The sequence below is a fragment of the Panthera pardus genome, unplaced genomic scaffold (assembly GCF_024362965.1).
Source record: "Panthera pardus isolate Hobbes unplaced genomic scaffold, ASM2436296v1 HiC_scaffold_13, whole genome shotgun sequence".
Taxonomy (NCBI): domain Eukaryota; kingdom Metazoa; phylum Chordata; class Mammalia; order Carnivora; family Felidae; genus Panthera; species Panthera pardus.
In genome coordinates, this window is record NW_026526688.1 from 203,631,513 (window position 1) to 203,638,507 (window position 6,995).

Genomic DNA, 6,995 nt, shown 5'->3' on the forward strand with positions numbered 1-6,995 from the left:
GAGCTGTCAGCACAGAGCCTGATGTGGGGCTGGAACCCACGAATTGTGGGATCATGACCTGAGCTGAAGTTGGACACTTAACCGACTGAGCTGCACAGGTGCCCCTATAGTTCTTGATTCAGACGTTGGAGACACAGTGCATTTCCTTTGTGGAAGTTCAACTGCGCATTTATGATTTGTGCACATTTCTATATGCACTCACTATAAAGTTTATATTTTTAAACAAAAGATGAGGCAAAATAGACATGTTCAGACAGAGACAGAAGGTCCTGAGGAAAGAAATGCCGAGGCTGTGGTTCAGGCTGAGATCCCCGTGGAAGATGCGAGATATGAGAGAAAGCAGGACCAAGGCAAGAGGAGCATCTGGCGGGAAACATTAAGAAAACATGTCTGCTGGGGCACCTGGGAGGCTCAGTCAGTTTAGCGTCTGACTTCAGCTCAGGTCATGATCTCGCCGTCCGTGGGTTCAAGCCCCACGTCGGGCTCTGTGCTGACAGCTCAGAGCCTGGAGCCTGCTTCCGATTCTGTCTCCCTCTCTCTCTGCCCCTCCCCCTCTCATGCTCTGTCTCTCGCTCTCTCAAAAATAAATAAACATTTTAAAAAAACTTCAAAAAAGTAAAAGAAAACATGACTGCCTTCAACAACAACAGAAGGACAGAAATAAGGCAGATGATAATGAATAAATCAGGCAAGGGTAAATGGAGTTATATTGTTCTAGATAACACACCCCGAAGACCTGTGTTTACAGAGGAGGTGCAGGCATTGTTTGTTTTATCACTTTTGTACAGGTTCTGTTGGTGTTGATCAGTTTTGACACAGATGCGTACCTATGATGCCATCACCACCTTCAAGATCACTGGGCACTCCCTCCCTCTGCCTCTCCCTGGCCCCTCTCCACAGACCACCTGCCAACCCATGTGCTTTCTGTTGCTATAGATTAGTTTGCATTCTCTACAAGTTTGTGTAAGTGGAATCATATATTCTATGTTTTGCCTGTCTTCTTTGAGTTAGTATCACTATTTTGAGTTCTATCTCTGTCGTTGGGCGTATCACCAGGGCTTCCTTTTTTCAGTGAGTCGTGTTCCACTGTATGGAAAACCAGTTTGTTTATGCGTTCACTTGCGGATGGACGTTTCGGTAATTTCCAGTATTTGGCCATTACAAATAAAGCTGTTCTGGATACTCATGTATGTGTCTTTATATGGACACGTGATTTCATTTGGGTGTTTTAAAACCTCTACTTAACATTTTTAAAAATTCCAGCATAGTTAACGTGCAGTGTTATATTAGCCCCAGGTACACAGTGTAGTGATTCAACAATTTTATACATCTCCTTTTTTTTCATCTTTTAAAATTCAAATTTCAGTTAGTTAACATACAGAGCAATAATGATTTCAGGAGTAGAATTCGGTGATTCATCGCTTACATACGATGCCCAGTGCTCACCCCAACAAGCACACTCCTTAGTACCCGTCCCCGATCCAGCCCATTCCCCACCCACCTCTTTCCATCAACTGTTTGTTCTCTATCATTAAGGACCTCTTGTATACATCTACATTTTTAATCTTTCTTGTAGCTTCCTGAACATTTGGAATACAGTTATGACTTCTAATGTCTTCATCTGCTGATTCTGTCATCGATGTCCTTTCCTGTTCAGTTCTGAATAACTGATTTTTTCCCATCTTTATGAATTGTATCTACAGGCTTCTTTGCATTGATGGTAAGTTTGACTGGGTGGCAGATATTGTGAATTTTACAATGTTGGGTCACGGAGACTTTCTGTTCCTTCGTGTACATACATTTGGGCTTGTTCTGGAATGCAGTTTAGTTACTTGGACATGAATTGGGTCTTCCTTTTAAATTTTGTTAGGTGGGCTCAGAACAATCTAATCCTTTTGTTTCTTAATGTGTATTTTCGAGAAAGAGAGAGAGAGAAAGAGAGAGAGAGGGAGGGAGGGAGGGAGGAAGGGGCAGGCAGAGAGAAAGGGACAGAGGATCCCAAGGAGGCTCTGTGCTGAGAGCAGGGAGTCCGATATGGGGCTCGAACTCACAAACCGCGAGATCATGACCTGCAGTCGGATGTTCAACCGACTGAACCACCCAGAACAATCTTTAGGTCAATTTGACCATGGCTGGTGGGAACACACCCTATCTCTGGACCCATGTGAACTCTGAGGGTTGTTCGTCCTCATCCATCGCAGTGGTTCTTTCCCTAGCTGTGGGTGGTTACACTTGTGGGAAACAAAGGCAAAAGAAAAAATTAAATTTCCCTTACTGCTTACAGCCCACTGGCCAGTCCTTGAGACACGCAGAGTGACCTTCCTCCGGGAGCTTAGCTGCTCCAATATTACTGCTTTGCCAGAGGCAAAGAGCGACCTCAGCTGGACATGAGTTCGACCTCCACGATCCTGTAAGTCTTCTTTAACATATAAAAATCTCTTTGGAAAATTCCTCTATCTCTACCTGTACCCCCCACCCCACGATATATATTAGCAGTCATCCCCCAAGCATGTGGCCCCCTGACGGACAGCTGAAGGGTCTCGTGACTATCTCACTAGACAACAGTAAGTCACCTTAACAGCAGCTAGCCCCCTCAAGGTCCTGGGAACCTTGCTCCCAAAATTCCTCAGACGCTTAGGCTGTCCCTAACCCCCTCCCCACCTGAAGGTATACAATCAGTCACCTGTCATAACCCCAGTGCAGCTCTTTCTGCTCACGGGTCCTGTCCCCGGGCTTTAGGAAAACCACCTGTTTGCACCTAAGATGTCTCAAGAATTCTTCCTTGACCACCACTTCAAACCCCATCAGTTACTGCACATGCATGTTCGATCAGCACTCAGCTGGGGATTTGCAGGGCAAACCACAAAACCCGGAGCTCTTCCCTCTCTCTCTGGTACTCTGTCCTCGAACTGCTGGCCACCCTGGGCACCCCAAACTCTGAACTCTGTCCCTTCAAGTCAGGGTTACTGCCTAGCTTTCTTGGGTTCCTCGACCCTCTCCTGTAGCCTGGAAAATTCCTCCGGGAGTAGCCTGGGCTAACTGTAGAGCTTCCTGTGTTGTTTGCCTCTTTCAAGGATCCCTGTTGCCCGCTGCCTGCAAAGCTGTGTTTCGTATTCTGCCCAGTTCTTTAGATGTGGTGGATGTGGGAGTTCTTTAGATGTGGTAGACCATATAGCCCTAAGTGGAAGTTGGTATTACTCATTTTTAGTATGCTAAGCAGACCCATTGTGATTTCTTGTGAGTCGACTACAAAAAGGCAGAGTGAATAACTTTTATTTTCTTTTTTGAAATGGATTTATTGGTGGATAACTTTTAAACTAATGTGTGTATTGATAAAATGAATAAGGAACAATCAATCCAAAAGAAGACACAAAAGGAGAGAACAAACGTATCAATGAGTTTTATTCGACGATAATGGACAGAATATCCCAGTTAACAGAGATTTTATTTTTTGAATAAAAAAGCGAACGCAACACAGCTATATGCTGTTTATATGAGACACAAGTACATCATAAGGACACACAGAAAGGCTAAAAATAAAATAATGGATAAAAGGCATATTATGTAAACGCTGATTAAAAACAAGACTGGTATCACTCTGTTGATATCAGATAGAATAGATGTCAAGGCAACGACAAGAGAGAAACAGATGAATCCGCTACTGCAGCGGGACATTTCAACACCCTGCTGGCAGGGGGCAGAGAATCGCGAAGGACACGGTTAAGACCGTCCATCATAGTCCTGAATCTAGTCTCTAGTGGACTCTAGGCCACTTCACTCAACAGTGGCGGCACACACATTCTCCGTAAGCTCGCGTGGAACGCTCCAAGACGGTTCACGTTCTGGGCCAGAACACTCCCCTTAAGAAACTTGAAAGAATAGAAATCATACACTGTCTGCTCTCTGACCACAATGGAATTAAATTAGCAATCAGTAAAGAAAGAAGCCTGGAAAGTCCCCCCAAATACTTGGAAGATTAAATAGCACTCTTGTAAATAACATGAGTCAAAGAAGAAATGGCAAGAGAAATTTTAAAATATTTTGAACTAAATGAAAATGAAACCCAACTTATCAAAATTTGTGGGATGCAGAGAAAGCAATGCTTAGAGGGAGATTTATAGCATCTAATGCATATAGCAGAAAATAAGAGATATCTATAACCAATAATCTAAGTTCTACCTTAGGAAACTAGAAAAAGAAGAGCAAATTAAATCCAACATAAGCAGAAGAAAATAAATAATAAAAATTAGAGCAGAGGGGCACCTGGGTGGCTCAGTCGGTGAAGTGTGGCTCTTGATTTCGGCTCAGGTCATGATCTCAGGGTTCATGAGTTCAAGCCCCACATTGGGCTCTGTGCTGACAGTGTGGAACCTGCTTGGGATTCACTCCCTCCCTCTTTCTCTGTCCCTCCCCTCTCTCTCAAAATAAAAATAAACTTAAAAAAATTAGAGTAGGAATGAGTGAAGTTGAAGAAATGAAATCGATAGAAAAAAATCAATGAAACCAAAGCTAATTCTTCGAAAAGATCAATAGAATTGATGAGTCGCAAGCCAGGTTAACTAAGAAAAAAAGAATAATATATATAAGCATCAAGTCATTATATTGGACACTTGGAACTAATATATGTCAATTATAGCTCAATTGAAAAAAAAATTAAAAGAGAGGATACAAATTACTAATAACAGGTTATCACTGCAGATCCCACGGACATTAAACCCGATAATAAAGGAACACTGCGAACAACTCTATGCCCACACATTTTTTTTTCTAGAAATTGACAAATGATTCTAAAATGCATACGGAAATGCAAAGGGTGTAAAATAGCCAAATAACTTTGCAAAAGAACAAAGTCAGAGGACAAACACTACCTGATTGCAAGATGAATCATCAAACTATAATAATCAAGACAGTATGGTGTAAAGCCAGATGAATAAATCAGGATACAGAAGTGTCCACAGATATACCCACACATATACGGACAACAGATTTTGAACAAAGGTTCAAAGGTGGTTCATTTGAGAAATAGTCTTTTCAGCAAATGGTGTTGGGACAATTGGATATCCACGTTTAAAAACAAAAACTTGTAGGGCATCTGGCAGGCTCTGTCCGTGTGGAGCGTGTAACTCTTAATCTCAGGGTCTTGAGTTTGAGACATTGCGGGTAGAGATTACTTAAAAAACGACAGCAAAACTTTTGACTTTCTAATTCTGCAATCGAATGGGTATAACGGGGCATCTCGTTATGTTAATTTGGACTTTTTAGGTTACTGAGAAGTTTAAGCATCTTCCCTGCTTCTCAAGTATTTGGGTTTTTCTTCTAGGAACTATCTCTTCCTTCCTGGGTGCCCTTTGGTCACTCCCTCCACTGTGGGGCATGCACCTCCCAGGTCCTCACACACAGTCCTGGAGGGACTGGTAGGAGGGTCCACATGGTGGGTTGTCTGTAGGGTGGGCAACTAGAACCAATGTGAGGGTTTAATCCTAGAGGAATGGAAAGCCTGAATGTGGCACATTCAAGATTGGGCATAATCTCACCATCCGAGACACAAACGTACATGTAACACTGAAGGTTTGTTAATGAGACACACATCAGTACACACTCCCAACACATTAGAGTTGGGGCGGGGGGAGGTACCTGGAGAGAGAAGTGAGGCGTGGGATTGGATCTGAGGGGTCTGGACTGCAGATCTGTCCACCAGCCAGGTGCAGAAGGAAAGGGGAGGCAGTGGGTGTGTCCCACCTCCCTCCCCACAGCCGTCTTAATGAGGTGGAAAGACGGAGCCCATGGGAGTGGAGAGCAGAAGGAACAGGTCGGAAGGGGAGATTTGGGCACAGGCATGTTCCTGAGACAAGGAGGTCCTGGCTGTGACAGGGGAGGGGTAGATGTGTGGGGGGGGGGGGGGGAGGTGAGGCACTGGGAGGCCGGTACCTTCCTGAGCCACTGAGGTGCTCCCAGTGTGGTCGCCCTTCCTCCTGCTCACTACCTGCCGTCTCTTCCACCCTCGGCTGCAGTGTCCCCTCCTCAGAGACATGGCCCCAGCCATGCCATGCCATGCCATGCCATGCCATGCCATGCCATGCCATGCCATGGTGAGCACGTCCTCACTCCTCCCGGTTTGTCACCATACTCCAGAGCACCTCCTGGTCCACCAGAGGCCCATCCTCTGAGCAGGACTCTGAGCGATGTCTCCAGCTGGCCTGGGGGAAGGACGGGGTCGGCCAAGGTGGAGAGGGCCCCCTCCAGGCAGAGGGGCACTCACTCAATTTTGTGCTTTCCTTGATTATATGCCCAGAGCCGGCTGGAGCCAAGGCAGGGCTGACTTCCTCTTAAAAAGGGCTTGGCTGCTGATTCTCCCCTACTTTGTATATCTGGAAAGGGCAGGCCCAAGTCTGGCAGGCGTGAGTGTCCGGGACAGGCCCCGGGAAAGCTGTCTGCAGCTGACCTTGAGGACATGGAGCCACCCAGTCCTTTCCTGGGACAGCTGCCTGGCCAATGGCAAACAGCGGCACTGGGGACCAGAAGGTTTGGCCAGGCTTCCGTCCTCCCATCACTCCTGCCCACTCCCCCCACCCCCGCCCCCACCCCCGCCCAGCTCTTTCTCTCCACACCACCTCTGGATCGAGGAACCCACAAAGGCGAAGTTTGGGTCTGTGCTCGCTACTGTATCCTCAGCACCTGGAACAGCACCAGGCACAAAGCAAGTGCTCCGTGCACTTTGCTGCATGAATGAATGCAAGCAGGAAGGCATGCATGCGCAAGGGAAGCACGCGTGAGCCTGCCTCCGGGCCACCCTGGACAGCCTGGCCGGCGCGGAGCCGGGCCCCATCTGCTTCGCGGCCCGACGGGGAGCGAGCAGGCCCGCGCAGCCGGGCAGGCGCCCCGGGGCGTCGGCCAACCCAGCAAGTGAGCACACGCAGCACCCGCTTGGACTTCCGCCGGCCTCCGCCGGCCTCTGCTCCCAGGCGCCCCGCCCACCCGCCGCTTGGGCACGACAC

At 47.0% G+C, this 6,995-nt stretch overlaps 1 long non-coding RNA gene across 1 annotated transcript; it reads right to left on the reverse strand.

The window, feature by feature from the left end:
• Positions 1 to 3,384: 3,384 nt before the first annotated feature.
• Positions 3,385 to 6,070, reverse strand: LOC109269774 (uncharacterized). The gene is made up of 2 exons (XR_002081258.2): positions 4,264 to 6,070; positions 3,385 to 3,860 (listed from the first exon to the last, which is right to left on the reverse strand). It is a non-coding gene; the product is annotated as an uncharacterized LOC109269774 (long non-coding RNA).
• Positions 6,071 to 6,995: the final 925 nt, after the last annotated feature.